The sequence below is a fragment of the Aquila chrysaetos genome, chromosome 2 (genome assembly GCF_900496995.4).
Source record: "Aquila chrysaetos chrysaetos chromosome 2, bAquChr1.4, whole genome shotgun sequence".
NCBI lineage: Eukaryota > Metazoa > Chordata > Aves > Accipitriformes > Accipitridae > Aquila > Aquila chrysaetos.
In genome coordinates, this window is record NC_044005.1 from 19,123,012 (window position 1) to 19,140,165 (window position 17,154).

At 45.7% G+C, this 17,154-nt stretch overlaps 1 protein-coding gene across 7 annotated transcripts in view; it reads left to right on the forward strand.

The window, feature by feature from the left end:
• Positions 1-11,529: 11,529 nt before the first annotated feature.
• TC2N (tandem C2 domains, nuclear) overlaps positions 11,530-17,154 on the forward strand; it is a 34,870-nt gene continuing 29,245 nt past the window's right edge. For 3 of the 7 annotated variants that reach the window (XM_030006837.1, XM_041121665.1, XM_030006878.1), the window contains exon 1: positions 11,679-11,795. The gene's annotated coding sequence lies outside the window, so the exon portion shown is untranslated. The other 4 variants (XM_030006874.2, XM_030006846.2, XM_030006857.2 and 1 more) reach the window with 4 other exon arrangements.

The window sequence follows — 17,154 nt, forward strand, 5'->3', positions numbered from 1 at the left end:
TGTTATTCAAATCAGTATCCCCAAGAAAACCTGAATCTAGTTCATAATTTTAAAATATTCCTTTGGACTCTGACATCTGATGCCATTTAGGTAGGGGAGGGGGACAGAAAAACTGGCTGCTTCCAAAACAACAGCAGTTGCTCTGTAGAGATGCTGGGGCTCCTACAGCGATCAGAAACACCTGTCAGCCCAGGTTTGCATCCCAGGTCAGTGAGGAAGGCACAAAACTCATAGAGACATGTCCTCAGCTGGAGGAGAGATATCTTCATTGACTTCTTAATGATGTCAAGTGGAGTTTTACTTCATAAAGTGTATAAAATTTCTCATTGTGTTTATACATCTATGGAAAATTTAAAATGACAGGACCAAGCTATTGCCTACCACATGCATACTACCTGCAGCAAGCTCTAGCATATCACTTTGCCATTCCCCAGGGCTGTGCTCACTTAGAATTACCCAGTCTGATTTGGTGTGAGTTACAATGGTATAAGTGACAGCACTCAGTTCCCAGCAGTGTAAAGTTATTCCTATAGTTGAAAAAGAGAATTGTTGAGGGATAAAATTACAATTGAACCAGAAAGTTAATAAAAAAGAGCTTGCTCATTAGTTAACCTTCAGTGCTTTGGTTATGATGTCATTGCTATGGACAAAAATAATCAACCAGAAACCCAAAATATTAAAAAGGAGATTATCTACTTAAAAAGATAAGTGCCCATGTAGCCTATAAATAGCTCTGGAATTAAGACATCCCACGCAACACCTGGAAAAGGAAGAATTCACTCCTTGACCTCCAGCATCCCTGTCTCCCACTGTCAGGATTAAGCACAGTTGATGCTTACCAGGATACAGATGCAATGGCTGTCTGATGGATGTGCCAAGGAAGAGGCAGGCATGGCCAGAAACAAGGGAAGGACAAACCAAGATAATGTAAAAGTACTGAGGAACACTCTCAGTGTGCAGGATCTCTGAGACAAATCTCTGTCATTGAGAGCATTTTAGCTTTGCTTGGGCCTTTGAAAGACAGACAGTGCTAACAGTCACTTCAATAAAAATAGGAAGGCAGCATTCATGTGTTTGAATGCAGCATCAGTTTTCAAAAAAAGTCACACTGCCCTGGCCAACCTGCCACCTAATGAGATGCACTGGACACCAGAAGCCTATAAGTACAATTTAAGGTATAGCACATATAGCACCACCTTATACCAACAGTTTCTCCTGCAACCAGTACAGGTGCAGGGAGAAGGACTCACTCCCCAGCTCAACCGATGGTCCACAGAACTTCTGCTTCTGCTTGAAGAGTCATTTCCCTAACTCTTACTTGCAGACTGTCCAGATTAATAAACATGTCATATTTTGTAGTCTTCATTCTTTTAGGAAGAGGAACACTGTAATTTAAAATGGATGGTTTCAATGTCCCTCATCCTGCCCCTTTAACCTATAACCATTACTTCATTTGTAGCAGAAAATGAGCTTTTAATTCTTGTGTTGTTTTACAAATTGTGAACAATTTACATTGAATACGCCAGTAGGGACCATTTTAAAGCTTTTTTAAAATAAAAAAATATATTGCTAACAAAAATTATAATTGAATCCTAGTTTATTTTGAACATTGCCTGGTTTAGTGGTGATCATATAGGATCACTGCAAGCATTCATGCCAGAATCATGTAACCCCTTTGCAAAGCAAGTTGAATGAGGGTCTGTGATACTGGTACATCTACTGGTCATAAATGCTAGTAACATATATACAGTAGCAGAGAAAACTTCAAAGCAAAACACAATTAATTCTCAAAAGGCTAATTTTCTGTCACAGTTTTTATGTTGTAAACTTGCCCATACCTGGAGGTATATGTGTGTAATTTTACCTTCATTTCCTGCTGGGTTTATGCATGATAAGGCTCAAATTAACATTTTGTGTAATGCTACTTTATCTGTACCAGCAGCATGACGTATTAGAGGCATTTCTTTCCCCTGCAACTCCACTGAAGGTTGGAGCAGGTCATTGCTTCTGATAGTGGGATGGGTCCCCTGCCTGGTTCCCCCAGGCACCAGCCATGCTTTACCCAGCACGTGTTTGGAGGGTGTATGGGAAGGTGGACAGGCTGCATGCTGCAGCCTTGGAGATGATCCCAGGAGATGAGCTCTCCTCCCAGCCTGACACAGTGTCACTCTCCTATCCCAGTTGCCCTGGGTCTTGGAAGCACAACATGGACCAGTGAAGGCAGGGGTTTGTGCAGTGAAGATGAGGCTGCGGGCAGAATTTGGCTTAGCTCTGCAGAATAAACCTGTCCCCTTAACTAGTAGTGTTAATACAGTTTAGACTGAACTGGTTTCCTCATACATAAATCATTAACTAGTAGCTAGTTCTCACTCCCACCTGCACTACATAGCTTGTGACTTTAGTACAAGAAAGGCTTTTCCACCCACACCATACTCAATGACCCATGCCTAATGGGCTTTGGCCGTTTGTTGGCTGGGTTTGTGTTTTGCAAGTGGAATGTTCTTATTTCAGCAAATTGCAAGGGCAGCCAAGCCTGGCTCTGGTTTGCTTTGTGGGAAGTGAATGAACTTATATCACACAGTTGCTCTCTTGCATTCTCATCACTCAGATAACTCACTGCAGAAGTGAGGTAGGTAATACGCCATTCACTGGGCTTGTGATGATTTACAAGCCACTGAGAAAGCTGATACAGATCTTTATAGATGTTCTGAACTCAAAGGAACTGCTGCTGCTCATTTACAGTATCACAAGGACACGTCAGTTCCCTCCACTACACTGCAAACTGCATTAATTCTGAATCACACACTCAAGAAAAATTACACTGAAATGGGCACACATGCAAAGCAATAGAGGAGAGGGCAAGTGCAGGAATGCTGGGCCGCAAAATTTCAGGAGAAGCAAACAACTCTCTAGAACTGCTCAAAGAAAGCGAGAAAGTAGGTCTGTGACCCATGATGAAAGACTTCTGGTTCTTCATTCCCCACCAGGGTGCCTTGGTAAAAGTGGCCTGACCATTGAAGCCACCAGACAGCTGGGCTTTCCACTCAATTTGGTGGAGAATGGACACTTGAGGAAACAAAGTTGCTCAGATTTAGTTGTTGGCATACAGCTCAAGCAGTCTAATCTGAGGTTTCCAGACCCGAGCCATTGCATCCTTCTTTCTCTAGCTGCTTACAGTCTGCTTTTCAGGTTGGTCTTATTATACACGCTGTCATGTTTGTCTTAGATGGGGTTGCACATGGGACTGAATAGCGTGACCCCCTCCTCTTTTATTGCTCTTTTCACAGTGCAAGACCAATCTGCTCTGACAGTATCCTCCTAGCCAAGGGTCTCTCTGCTCAGCAAGGGCTCTGTGGATAAGGCAACGGCATCTCTGGAGCTGACTCACAAGTGTGGACAGGAGAAGGAGGTTGTACCATCTCTTATGTCAGTGCTGTCCAGCCAGCTGGTAAAGGATGCTGTGCTGCTGGAGAGATGAGGTTTGGCTGGGCTGTAAAATGGATATCCTACAGGGATTTAACCTCCTGCTGCACTTCCTTAAGGGTGAGCTATAAATCATATTTCCTTGAGAAATCCTATGGGCTGTATTCTGTGTACCATAACTCCTGCTTTCTCCTCCCCTCTCTGTTTTTGGTGGCACCCATTACTCCTTGGGCCCACAGGTGCTGCTGAATGCTGTTAAACTGTCCTCGGTGTCAGCCTGCACATAGCCACATCGGTGATGGAAAAAAATGAGCCCTATGTGGTTTTTCCAGGAAGCCAGACGGCAGCTCCCTGTCTCATACAGGCGAACATTTTCTCACACCGGTAACTCATTAGGACAGCATGCATGAACTTGGCTCTTTCACACTGATGCAAGGGTTCATAGTCTGTGCCACTGTTCATAAGGGCTGTCCCAAATGGCACCTGATTGCTGATCTTTAATGGCACTTCTGCATTTCCATTTTTTCTCTTTCCAGCCTGTGTTATTTCTCCTTTTCTGAGCTCTTGCACAGTTCAGTCACCATACCATTACAGAATGATCAACAAGGCACCCTAAAATCCAGTACTGAAACACCGCATCTGTCTGCCTGCTAATGAAAATCCTTGTCAGTCATGGGATCACCACATCAGCTTAGGCGAGAGAGCAGCCAGAGCATTGGCTGAGAAACATTCGGTTACGTTTTCTGAGATCTTGAAGAACTAGTTCAATAAATCCTTGCTTGCTTGAATGAGTGCACCTTCCATCTCCCACCACATTTTTTGTTATGTCACTTGGATACAAATGCATGTGGTTTTAACGGGAAGTTAATCCCCGAGCTGCAGTGAAATGATTAACCCTTCACCCTTGAATTCTTTGCTACCATATGATCTAGTTCTTATGGAGCTAAGAGCTAAAGCAATAGTGACAGCTGAAAATACTTGAGGCAAGTGGATATTTGTTCACCATGGAAGGCCAGCCTCAGTCATACATATATAACCTTTTTAGCTTGGGGAGTACAGGTAAACAACATGGCAAAGCTACTATGTCCTGCAAACAAATATTTGTACCTACATTTATTACTGCTGACTCAGGATTCTTGAAAATAATCTGTCAAGAAAATACTGTCAAGAATAAATATCCTGCAGTTTGCAGCTGTTAAACTTTCTGTTAAAACGCAGGTTCACGACACCTGTGCCATTCAGCTCGGGTGTACAATCAAGTTGTACCAAGATGGTAACCCACTTCAGTCTCTTCAGCGGAACGGTCTCTGAAAGGCTGTATATTCTCTCCTCTCTGGATATTTATGTGTATAACCAAACATGAGTTAAATATGCATAATCCTCTGCTTTGGGGTGAGAGTGCATCCTTATTCCTGCCCTAAACTCCCTAGTGATACTGGCGAGGGTTGTAACCACAGCACGTTTACTTCCCAGTGATTCTGGGTGCACTGGTGAGGAGCAGCCAATGCTGCTGGCGGGCCTGCAAAGTGAAGGCCGGAGGGTGGGCAGCAGGTTGGCTTTGCCTTATTTTGTGTACCTTAAGAGGGCTGGATATTGGTGTGTTTGCCTGGGAATAGGGCCAAACACCCTGCAGCTGGATTAAAGTGTTAAAATTCGGGTAGAGTGGGCTGGTAACCTCTGTTTCTAGTTATGCTCTTTCTTAAATGGCTTTAAGTACCAAGCCAGACTGGCCTGGTTTTGCCTCCTTGCCTTTCCCTGAGGGACGTGCCCAGAGCTCCAGCTAGAAGGTCAGCGTGTGCTTGTGTTTGCTCTTGTTTTGAACTGAGCAATTTTAGATGGAAGAACAGCATTCCAGCTTCTGTGAGTGACCGGTTACTGGCCTCAATAGATTTTCTTCCCGGCTCCCTCATTTCCACAGGGCTGGCAGGCTTTAAAGTGTTGTGATTTCTGGGATGGCTTTTTGCCCTCACCCCCTTTAAGCAAGGTAAATGAAGTTTGCTTCCACCTGAAAATAGAAGAAGGAAAAAAAAAAAGTTTTACAACTGGAAACAATAAATTATTTTTGTGCTTCACAAGTTGGGCCTGTTTCTTGACTCAGTGCCCTTCAGGAAGGCCCTTTTGTGTGTTGACCTTGCTCTGTGTGCGGGTGACACCTGGCTGGCCCCTGTGTCCTGGGGAGACGAACATCTGCTCGTCCTTGGGCAGGCCTGTGTCTTTTTTCAGAAGAGAGGCCAGCTCTGAGGCCCCGAGCAGACCCCAGAGAGATGATGGTGTGAAAACACAGGGCAGAGCAGCAGCACCTGGCCCTGAGGTCCCAAAAAAGGTAGGGGATGAAAGGGGCTGGGTAGGCATTTGGGCATCTCCTGTCCCTGGGTCAGCTGCCTGCTCTGCCCTTTGCTTGGGCAGGCAGGTACCCAGGCCCCAAGGAGTCTCGGAGACCTGGAAAGCTGCCTCTCATCACCTCTTCCATGTTGAAAGAGGCATTTCTGGGCAGTGTCACAGGCAAGTGGGACTACAACAGTGTTTGGGGAGACACCCCAGAGGCACCCCACGAGGTGGCACCATCCCAGCCCGGTGGGAGAGCACCTCCTGGGGAGACTGGGCTTCACAAATAGCCCAGGGAGCATCCCCGGGGGTATTGGGAAAGGGCTGCTCCTATGAGGTTTTCACTGGCCTGGGTAAGAGAGGGGAGAGAGGGATAAACTGCGGGAGTGATGGTCTCCAGCTCCCCACAGCCCTGGTGTCCTGCCCATCCCCGTCCCATCCCCAGCCCCACGGAGGGCCTGGGGCTGCCCGGCTGCCCTGCTCCCTGGCTGGGGGTGCGTAGGGGTGGCCTGGCTTCCCCCTCAGTCCTTGGCTTCCCCAGCTACAGAGGCTCCCTGCCAATTCCCTCCTCACTCCCTTCGCAGAGCGGGGGCGTAGTGAAAATACAGACATGCATTTAAGCAATTGCCTGCATTTGGACCTTTCTTTCCAGCCCATTTCTAACTGCAGTGCTTAAACCCCACAGATTTTCACTGCTAGCTGGTCACAGCTATCATTCCTTGATGTGCTTTTGAATCAGATGAGCTAAAATAGTTCTGTGAGATCTGTTATGTCTCTGGCTTGTAAAATACAATAATTTCTTACTAGGTTACACTAATATTTCGTAATTCATTCTTAATATTATTCTTCAATAAAGCTCTGCGCAAACAATCTATCCCACAGGAGGAACTTCTGCCAGATCCCAGATGTCAAACACATTTGCTTCAAATACAGGAGTTCATGACCTTTTATGTTTGTTAATGTGACGCCATGGAAATTATTTATAATAAATAAGCATATTTCAGAGTCAGGTTCTCCATGGGGCCTTTTTCAGTGATACAACAGCCTTTCCTGAAACAGGTCTTTCCTGTTTTGGTTTTGGTTTTTTTCCCCCTAACAGTGAAGGTTTGGGAACAATTTGAAACCCTGTTATTGAACTGAGTCCAACTACTGCACTGAAAGGTAGACAGGAACTCAAAGATATCTCAGATTTCAAATCTTTCCTGAAATTAGCAACAGATAAGGTTCTTCCTTGCTCTTTTATCCTTTCTCCTGAAAATGCAGTTTTCAAACAGCAGACTGTATGGATCCAGACAAAAACTAAATATATTGGCTTAAAGCACCAACTCAAACAGGAAACTACTGGAATTGTTTGGATCCAGATCACAGATTTGATACGCCAAGTGATTTTTGCATGTAGCATGCTCATTTTAAAGCTGGGGTAGCACCATCTACCCACAATCTTGTAGATATAAGAGCTGTAGAAAATAGCTGAAAGTGTCAATATGTTGATAACATTTAATCTTATCTTTTTTCAGCAGGTGTGACAAAGTCCTCCCAAACCTGTGCTGGGATTAAGAGCAGCTGGCTCTTAATGAAGCCACACAAGAAAAGGATGCAGTTGGAAAATACTGGAAGGAGCATGCCTTGGCTTTGTTTCATCCTTTCGTCAACTGTACATGAAGGTTTATAATGCCTCCTGAGTTTACTGGATTCATCATCTTGGATTCCTAGACAGTAGCAGCAGCATGAAATGTTTCCTGAGGAGGAAACCGAACCGTTTGCTCCTACATAAATATGCGCCCACAGTCACTCCTGTTTGTCGCTCCAGGCTGAAGCTGGTGGCCTGAAAACTCCAGTCCGGGCCCAGCATAGCACCCCTGTGCCCCAGTGGTTATCCACCCAGGAACCTCACTTTGGCTTGGGCTAGTTTGGGGCTGGCAGCCATTTACGAGATTGAAGACTGCTAGGTAGCTCAGAAGCAATTGCTGCAGCCCACACAGATGTGGGACTGGCTGTGGAGAGACAGGACCAAAGTGTTCTGCTGCACGAAGGATGAGCCCTCCTTGGATTTATTATCAGAATGTATCAATGATGTGTGTGTGTGTACCGAGAAAATCTGCCTCATAGCATAAGGCAAGACATAACAAGCCAGCAAATCTCTTTTCAAATTCACAGTACATCAAATCTAAATGAGTTGAAGAGAGGGTCTAATTTGGACAAGAAAGTATCTCCATGCAGTTGCTCTTCTAGGCATCCTAGCAACATTTTCAAAAGATGCTGGACATACATTGTGCAATAAAGCTGTTCTTCTGCAGCGCTGTGGGAAGAGGCAACTGGCTGCAGTCTCAGGTGGTGGACAGAATTACAACGGGTTATGTCAGGAAAGCATGACGTTAAATGTGCGTTTGAAAAAAGGAAAAAAACCCAAAAAATAATAGTCACAGACTGAATTATAGCAGCTTTCTATAATGAAGTGTGTGGACTCCACCCAGCATCTGTGGCAGAGGAGGGAAGGTGTCTGCTAAACCCAAAGGTTATGATGGGAATGGAAAAAGCCAGGCTCCAGCTGAGAGTAGGACAGGGAGGATGAGGAAACAGTTTCATGTTTCTCCCAGCAAAACCTCAGGGGATAAGGATTACTGCTGCAAAAACTGTAATGGTAGTAAAAGCCTCTGGCTGCAGAAGTTGTTTATAACGAAGGTGTATTAACCGCTTGGAGACTTCAGCTGAAAAGGACTGTGCTATTTCACTGAAATCTAAGTTGCAAAATCCTTTTTTCTCTCTCAAAAAACCTCTGTGTCAGAAAACTTAATTTAGTGGCTGCACATAGAGTTTGGCCGTGAGATGGTGTATGCTGTGTGCTGGACTTGTCCTGATAACGCCCTGCTTTTAGGTCCCGACAGCTGAGCTCATCACTTGGCTATTGCAGTATACACTGGATTTTAACTCTGATCATAAGTACATCACTTCATGTTAGTTTCTCAAACTAAAATATTTCACAAGCAGTAGTGTTAGATGCTTGCTTGCCCTGAAGGATTCTCAGCAGAGCTGGGGAAGTTATTTGTAATCACTAACTGGTTAATTACATTTAATCTTTTGCAAACTAGGCAAGAACTACTAAGCAACGATATTTTCCACTTTTTTGCTTGAAAGCTTTGAGTGTGCTCTGTGCAAACATGATTCAACCTATGAACCACTTGATTTTTAACACGGAAGTTGGCATGATGCAGTAAGTGTGCACAAGTGGTGGGATCAGGTTTCTGATGCAAAGGGTCACATGGGAGAATTCAGGCTTGATTCATGGAAAGCTGCAGCCTCCATCAGCATTCCTGCTTAAAACTTTGTTCACTGGAGTATTTGCACAAAGTGAAGAGAAAGTGTCTGTCTGTTTGAAAGCTTTTGCAGATATAAAGAATTACTCAAAAGCATTTGTGTCAGTATTTATACATGGGGGTTTTATTGTTTCAGGTCTACTTCCTAAAGGTTTGAGGCCCAAAGACAATAATATGCACTCCTGCTTGTGGCTACTTTCTGCAGTATTCTCTTCTGGCTACTCCTTTTTCATGGAGAAAAACACTGGGAAGTTGTAATCCAATAGCATAAACAGCCTCAGCAACTAGTGAAAAAGTGTGCTGTGCAGAGGTTCAAAACAGATGAGATGGGCCTCACTGGGGGATATAAGAGGTGAAGCATAGCCCAGACTAATAAATTCTCCCCTGTTGGCTCTGCATGGGTCTACTCAAGTGTCTCAGCCTTGCTTTTCTGGAGCCGAGAGTGCCGTGGTTCGGCACAGCCAGCCAAAACCAGCCCAATTTATTAGCTTGGTCTTAGTACTGGGCGGGGGGCTGGGTGGAGGCAGCATGAGAAGGCAACATGAGGAGGCAAGAGCAGCTGCAGAGGAACTAGTGAAGACGAGTGGTTGCAATGGCAGTCTGGGATGGACACGGAGGAGAGAGGGGCCAAGAGCAGGCATCAGTGAGGCATGGGAATATCACCAGGTTTCTCAAGCGAGGTTTAGTTACAGAAAGATTAGCAAGTGCTAGAGCAGAGCATGGGGCACTGTCTATGCTGCCAGGAGGCTGGCAGGGAAGGAAGATCGTATTTGCAGCCAACAGAGAGGTCTAGGGAGCAAAGAACAGAGGTAAATTGGTTTCACTGCTGATCTTCAGACTAGATTTGTTTGGGACAAAAATCTTCTAAGGGAGGTGGGAGGTTTGTTTCCCATCCCAGCTAAAAAAAAAATCACAGCACAGTAATGTTCTCCCCCTCCATGCAAAATCAGTCGGCCACATCCCTTACCATGCACAGCTGAATTTTGTGCTTAATGAAACAAACCTCCCAATTTTCAAGCAGCTGAAAGCAGAATGGCAGGTGTGTCCCAAACTATCAAATGAGCCCCGGGGATGTGAGAAGAGGCCCCCTCAAATTACAGAGGACAGCCTTGCCTTGAGAAAAAAGGAAGGTAGTCTTGCAAACTGTTTTTTCTTTTAACTGCCTTGTCAAAAATACCATTGTTAATGTCCTTTCCTTCGTCAGAGAGACAATCTGCAGTCCCAAAGGCTGGCTGCTACCACACTGCTGACTCCAGCAGCTGGAGAGCCGCTCAGGCAGGACTGGAATTCGATGAAGAGCCTGAAAAACCCTTGACCATGAAAATGCTGACATAACCTGATAGCAGCAAGCTGCGTACAGGGACCTTATCAGTAGTTAAACAACACACTTCTATGAACAGTGAAAAGAAAGCTGTTCGATCACGTAAATTAATTCAGTGAGATGCCTCGAAATGTGTGCTTAATGTGCATCTCAGGAGGACTCAGATCATTTTTGAAGCATACAAGGTTACTGGTTATTTTTTTTAAATAGTGACCACACATAATCTTATGAGCTCCATTAACACAAATCAGAGCCGCTCTGCTATGTGATACTCCAGTACTGTGCGACTGCCTCTGCGCAGAGATTAACAGAGATGCTTCATTAGCTCAAATATTATGAGTCTGTGCTTTTGGCAAAGGGTCTCCCCTTACAGTGGCTCTGGAGCTCGAAGACTCTGCGTTATACTGCATGATGACAGGCATGAAATTCTTAGTTAGCAGCAGATCCATGGTGTGTGGTGGTATTAAATTAAAAAAAAATATCATCATAGAAAAACTACGGTCTTGGTGGATGGGGAATCCACTAAAGGCTGCAATTCAAGAGCTATTAGGGTGACTGTGTGAAACTTCACTGACTGGAAATCTTAATGCTCTTAGAGTGTAAACAGCATTTCTGAGGAAATACTCCCTTTTTCCTACCAATGCAGCCCCACTTCTTGCTCATATTTGCCTCCTGGGGTATTTTAGCACTTCTAGTTCTTTATCAGAAACTGGAATTTTGGAGAGGAGAGGAAGGGGGAGAGGAAGAGGAGACCACCTTGAGTGTCACAAAGTTTTCCTTCCTACAAGGCACTTTCTGAACCAAGGCACTGTGTGTGATCCATAAATTATCCTACAGCTTACACACTCTGTGGCAGGGGCTTTCTCTCACGTCTCTACATAAGGCCTAACTTGACAGGGATCCATATTCCAGCTGGACATGCTATTTACTAAGAACATTATAAAAAATAAAAAATTCACTTTTCCTCTCTAAAATATAGGCCTGGTTTTGCTTCTAGCAAAGCACGGGGCAGCTTTGGCACTGACTTTACCAGGGTAACGGTCCAGAGAGCGACAAGGAAAAGCTACTGGCGGCTATTTGGAGAGAAATCTGCCCCTGTCGAGTGGCTTTGGTGAGGCGGGTGAGTCCCAAGTCAGCGGGGAAACTCCCCCTCCGCGACGCGGAGCGGTGAGTAAGCTCTGCGGGAGCGCACCTGAAGGGCCGTGCGGGCGGCGAGCCCGGCAGTGCCTGGCCGGGAAGGGCAGGCGGGGGCCGGCAGCCGCCGGGCGGGGGGAGAGGCAGCGAGCGGCCGGGCAGGAGCCGCGGGGCAGGGCGCGGCCCCGGGGCAGGGCAGGCCCGCGGGAGCGGTGGGCAGGAGACGGCCGGCGGCAACCGCGAGCGGGCGGAGGGGCGGCTGGCCGCTCTCCCAGCAGGTACCGGGCCGGGGGAGCTGGGCGGGAGCGGGGAGCGAGGGCCGGAGCGCCCGCCCGGGGGGCCGCGGCGGCGCTGCCCGCCGCCGTCTCTCTGAGGAGATGGGGGGCGGCGGAGCGCGGCCGAGGCAGCGGGGAGGACGGCAGGTGCGGGCGGGGGCCGCCGGGGAGGCCGAGCGCCGGGCCGGGCCGGGCCGGGCCGGGGGAGCTGCCCCGGCGGCCGCGGGCAGCCCGGGGCCCCGCGGTGGCGGCCGCCGGCGGAGCCCGGAGCCGGGCGTACCGCAGCGAGGCGGCGCGGGTGTCCTCTGCGGGCGGGACCTCCTCGGGCACCGCGGCGGACGGTGGAGGTGATGGTTTGCTTTCCTTGCCTAGTCGTTCGTCGGAAATGTGAAGTTGGGCTTCCTATTTCCAGCAGAACCATTTGATTGCCGATCTCCAGCAGCCTCTGTATCTCGTGGCACACCTCAGTATAGCAGCGTGGGCCGTGCATGAGAGTAAATGGGAATAAAACTAGCTCAGAAGGTTGCCTTTTGTTGGGCTGTCCTGCTGAAGTGACTCTTCCATATATATATCGCTGATGTGTTTGAATATAACATAACTGCCTTGTGTGTTGATACTTAGAGTATTTAAATGTGAATATACAGTGATAATTTTGCAATTTGTAAATTATTATTTTCTCACTGTGCATGTAAGGCTCCTGAGAAACAGAAACTAATGATCTTTTTTACAAACCCTGATGTATTTCACCTGATGCATACTGATAGGTATATTGAATGGGACAGCATATTTTTAAAGTCAGAATTCTTTAAGGAAGTCAGCATATTAATCTTCGTGGTTTTTCTAAGTAGGCTGAAACTTGACATGCTAATTCAACTTGCAGAACACGAATTACAAAAGGCAGTGTTACTGGGCAGTTTGTGTTACGGGTGATGCTGTACATTGGTAGTGCCTTGCCACCAGGCTACAGTATCAGTGGGGGTTTTGGAGTGAAGACCTTTCAGTGCCCAGGCCTTGTTTGTTTATGGCTGCATGAGTGTTAATTTGACAGTGTGCATCCAAGATTTGGCTTGGGACTATATTTTCTATCAAGTGACAGACCTTGAGAAATGGAGGCAGGTAGAAAAATAGTAGCTATATTGAACTACTACAGAATTAAATCTTCATATGAATTAGGTCTGAGGTTAAATTGTACTTAAAACAGTCTCAAACTGGTATTATAAAATCCAAATAATCTGTGTGAATTAACATCTAAGCATTATCATAGGCAAGAAATAACTAATTAGATCACCTTCTTTAGGAACACTTCAGGTCATTAGAGATACGGTTTAGCCAAAACTCAGAAGGAAGTTGTGAATATAGCTAGAGAGAGTTTCCCTTCTGTACTAGATGAAATTAGCATCAGAAAATACACAATATTTACTGAAGTTACAACCTGCTGTATCGAAGAGCACTGTTAAAACAGCAGTCATGATTGTAAGCAGTTTCAAACTGTCCTGTTCAAAAGCCACAGTGTACTTTTTTTAATGCATACCATACAGCTGGATTCCTGGGTGGTTCAAATCACTGGTTATTAAACAGCAGTCTGAAATAAATATCATCTTAAATTAAGCTGGTCTTGAAACTTTCCTTAGGTGCGGAAACATGTCCAAGGTCTTGTGTGATGCATTTCTCTAGATAAGAATGGAAAGGTCAGTATCATGGCTGTCCCTACAAGGTACACTTCCAGTCAGTGCCGTTGTAATTCTGCAGGAAGAGAACTAGATCTCAAGGGACGTATGCTGGGCCACAGCTGTCAAGTGCTTGGGCATCTAAATGATCCTGTGGGCACCCGCTCCTCAGAGCTAGATCCTTGCAGTCGTAACCCTCAGTCTCTGATCTGTGCAGGCCTTTCCCAGTAATATTCTCTGAATGCATTGAGGTCTGCTACTTGATGTGCCTTTAGTTTTGACAATGTTGATTATTTAGGAGCCCAAGCTGTCCAAGGATCTACAAGTGAGGTGTTCCTTGACAAGTTCCTCTTGGAGAGCCCACGTGTCTTCAGATTACATATAGATGATCAGGACCAATTAAAAAACATGCAGGGAAGTATATTACCATGCTTTTTTTTTTTTCTTCTTCTTACTAGGCTTTGTCTAGAGCTGTTACCCAGATGTGAAGAGCAAAGTTCTGAATTTGCATCTTTCATTTCTCAAGACAGTGCTAGAACCATAAACCTGTGTGTTGTTCTGGGCTGCTGGTCTCTGACTCCTTACTTATGAAACTGTTTTGCCTTGCTTTGAATACAGAAATATTCATTAGGTGACCTGTGATCCTACAACTCAGTGGCTAGGGCGTGAATTCAGGAGTGGGGAAGTTTGATTTCTAGTCCTTTTCCCAGCTGTATGTTAAATATTTAAAATATGTTTGCAGAATACATGTAGTTAAGTAATATTGAATTTCAAGAAAAACATATTTATTATTAAAGTGTCCCTTGATTCTTGCAAATACTTATAAAAATCACACCTACTAAAAACACTGCACCCAAAGGGTATGTTGGACTCCACAGAAGTCCCATCAATTCCACTGCCGTTCCCTGCACTTAATTTAGGTGATGGATCCCCAGGTGATTAAGTCCTCTTTCTTCTTACTGTGGAAAGAGTGAATGTGGGCAGGATTGTTAGGTCAGTCATGTGTGTGTAGGCTATTAATTTACAATGTTGCCAAGAAAGCTCAGTCTCTGGTCTCTTTTTCTTTGTCCTAATCCTTAGGCTCAGTCTTTTTACTTGTTTGTTCTGTCACTTGTGTTTTGTATCAGCTGGTTTGCTTTTCGCTCAGCCTCCATTCACCGTACTCATAGGTGTTTTAGTTACAGATGTACGTTACTCTAAATGCACTCCCCAGGGTTGTGGGTTAGCTGTGAAAAGGGCGGTCCTGCACTGGCCCCTCATTTTCCACACTGTGCATTCTGACCCCACCTTGTGCAGTCAACCACAGGGGGTGTTGGAAAACTACTTTTTAACAAAAAACCATGTTTGTTTATTTTGGTGGTTTAGTTTTGCATCTCATCTGTGAGCTGGGCCGACTCATCGTGCAGCTGCGTGTTTACTAGATACAACGGGAATGGTTGTTGGCAAGGGAGTGTGGAACTGCCCCTCCAGTAGCAGTCAGCCCTTTAGACAAGTTCAGGACAGGCGGACGCGGCCCCCATGTGTGGTGGACAGAGCCAGAGGACCTGCCTTAGAAGGGCAGCTTCCACTAGGAAGCCAGGCTTTGGCTAGCTTAGGCCTGCTGTCTTCTTGTGAATCCTACCTGCTTTGGCTTAAACAGTAAGTACCCTTTGTCTTTGTGGAAACATTTATTGAACTCGTTTGCTTGATTAAATTGCTATTTACTTAAGTTAGTGAATTTTGCATGATGCATATCCTGACCTATTGCTCCCCTCTTTGGACTCTTGTTTAATTTTATAAAAGAATGACTTTGTTTACTCTGAATTGCTATCTCCCAAGATACCTTAAATCTGGTAAATACTCTCTCTCTAATCTAAGTAGGACAACACCCAATCTCTGTCAGCAGAGAACCTAAGATTTCGTCTCTTTAAAGTGACAGGCAAGGTGGGCTTTGACTTTAAGTAGGACAGGCTGAGTTTGGGTTAAGCCATGTTGTCTTTCTGGTTAGTAATGCTATTCGGGTTCCATCAGAAAGATTGCTTATGCAGAGAAAAATTATGTTGATAGCCTTTTGCAGCCAGGATGAATCTTCAGACCTAAACTGAGGAGCCTCATGTGGGAAGAGGTTCAAATCCTGGGTCTGGTTTGAGCTCATCTGTGTTGCATATCTCTTACTCATGTTAATACATCAAACTGTGCAGAATTAGTGAGGACACTTCTCTTAAGCTTAGTATGAGTGTTTGTTTGCCTGTCATCGCAGCTGAAGTTTACATTAATTCAGTGCCAAAAAAAAAATTATGTCAGCAATCTGATGCTTATCTTTCCTGTAAATTGTACTCTGGTGATTTTGTTTTGAAGCTTTGTTTTTCAGTGATCTAATAGCCACACTTAAACTGGAGAGAACAGATAATTAGGCCCCAAACGAAGGCCCTTGGTGTTTGGGGGGTTCTTGTGGCCATTGCAATGAGCTGTGGGTCTGGCCTGAAGAGCAAGTTCTGGAGATACTGCTTTGGCAATTAAACCAGCTTCGAAGTCCAAAAAAACAATCGAGAAGGACAGTGACCCAGTGGCCTCAAAACCTATTAGGCACTTAAATTAATTTGGCACCTGTGCTTTGGAGCCTGGAACCTGGATGTGGACTTGTACAGCGCGCTCCAGCCTGGACAGGTGGGTGCCTGGCTCCCTGCCCAGCTCTGCTGGGCACCGGGCAAGGCAGAGGGCGGTGTGCTGGGCCCCGGAGCCCCTGCGGCCTCATCGGCAGCACGTGCTTGGGGTACGTTAATACACACGTGTAGCGCCTCAGCTTCGTCTGAAGCATGGAGAGCTAGAAGGCTGCTTGGCTTTTGTGGGACAGCCTCATCACCAGGGCTGTGGGAGGGTCCCTTCCACCTGCAGGAATTCAATCCCTCGCTCCCACAGAACCCTGATGCCTCCAGGCCGAGGGGGCTAGGTTTGGCCCTGTCCACCCTGCTTGCTGAAGCTGGGCCAGCACGTGCAGCGTCAGGTGGTTCATGTGGCCAGAAGATGGCCCAAACCTTGACCAGGGCTTGGCAGAGGCTAGAGGGGGCAGATAAAGGGGGCTAAGGGTGGGTTCTCTTTACAAAATTCAGGCATCCAATCTCCTGTGTGTGTATGTCCTCTGATGAGGAAAGCACCTGCTCTACAGAGAGGAGGTTTAAAAGTAGCTTGAGCCAGCAGTGCTTCTGTGGTTAGCAGTGAACTGGTAGAAAAACAAGTTGTGTTTCCTGTTTCTTAGAGATTCATAAAATGATTAGTACTCATCTTCTAGGTGACAACAAAACATTTGCAAGACCAGTTTCATTTCACAGTACAGGAAAATTCAAAACTTTTTAGTTCTGGGTTGGGGTTTTGTTTTTTTGTGGGTGGTTTGGTTTTTTTTTTTCCCAATTTACTTCTGCAAAATGGGATTGTTGGCCTCTAGATTGGGAACTTTCTGTCAGTCTCCCATTCAGGTTCTTTGTCTGCTCAGCAGTGACTGGAGTAGCTAAAAAGTTTCCTCCGTGAAACCTTGATTAAGCACAGAACATCTCCCTGAATCATCCTGGCTTTTGTTCAGTTCAGTGGTACGTGTACTTCCAGATCTAGTTTCACCAATGTGTGAAATCATGGGTCAAAAATCTCGTGAAGAGTGTTGATTTAAACTCAACAGGATAAAAAAAAAACCCTATACATTCATGGTGTAGCTATTGTTCACT